Raw genomic sequence first — 1,184 nt, forward strand, 5'->3', positions numbered from 1 at the left:
CAGCTGTTATTACGTCTCCCAACCCCTCTGAGAGATTGGGATTCTCCCAACTTGACAGCTGGGGAAACTGAGGCCTAGAGAGGTTAGGAGTGGAAGGCAGGACGCGGCTCCCACGCCTAGTGCTCTTTTCCTTCTCTTTGTTGCCTCCCATCATCAGACAGAGGCCGAGGGCGGGGCTCACTTGCGGAGGAGATGACTGAATTTACAGGCATGGCAAACAGGCTGTCAAGGTATTTACACTGCATACAATTAGCTGCAGTGTATTCACACGTGGATTAGCTACAGCAAATGTTCAATCCCAGCTTGGCTCCAACTCGGTCCTCCGTCCCCCTCCCCGTCTCTCCCCATCATCAGCAGTCTTCTTTCTCCTTCCGGCCAGTGTAGGTGTTCTGAGATGACAAACTCAAGAATATGTCAGCTGAGTCCCTGGGATTCCCTGTCCCCCGCCCTCCTTCCTCCCCCCCCCCATGATGCACCCCACAGCCAAAGAAGAGCAATTAACTGCTGTTTGGGGTTGGGCTAGCTAATTGGGAAATAGGAAGGCAGTTTCCCATGACATGGATAAGGGCTCATCAACGCAGAATGGGCAAAGCCAAGGAGAGCAGCACTCAGTGTGATCATTCCCGGAAAGCTTCCTGGAAGAGGTGAGAATTTCTAGGAATTTTCAAATAATGTGAAGAAGGCGACAATAAAAGAAGCGACTCATCATTGCACCCATAGCAACCCTGTATCTCCGTGGGGCAGAAAATGGGTTTTTCTCTTTGGAAGGATGGTTGGGGGGTGAGGAGTAGAAAGGATAGCTGCACTGAGGGTATCCGAGGCCTGTGGTGTCTGGAGTATGATGGGCATTATTCATTCATTCATTTAACAAGTCTTCAGCTGGTATCTGATGGGTCCGGATCCCCTATTCAGCTTTGGACCAACAGGAAAGGAAGGAGAGAGAAGGGGGTGGGGGTGAAGGAGGTGCAATTAAGAGGAGGTGGGCTGAACAGGATTCTTCAGATGTTCTCGGACTTCCGGAGGTGGACAGAAAGGGAGCTGAGGTTTCAGCTGACAGCATCCCCCCCCCCCCCCGCCCCCCACGTCCCAATGCGGCCTTGAATTTCTCCCCACACCTCCCACTCCCGCCCCGGCAGCGGGAGTCAGCCCCTGGACAGGCAGGAGGGGGGGGGCAGCAGGAAATG

This window comes from Myotis lucifugus, unplaced genomic scaffold, assembly GCF_000147115.1.
Source record: "Myotis lucifugus unplaced genomic scaffold, Myoluc2.0 scaffold_534, whole genome shotgun sequence".
Lineage (NCBI taxonomy): Eukaryota > Metazoa > Chordata > Mammalia > Chiroptera > Vespertilionidae > Myotis > Myotis lucifugus.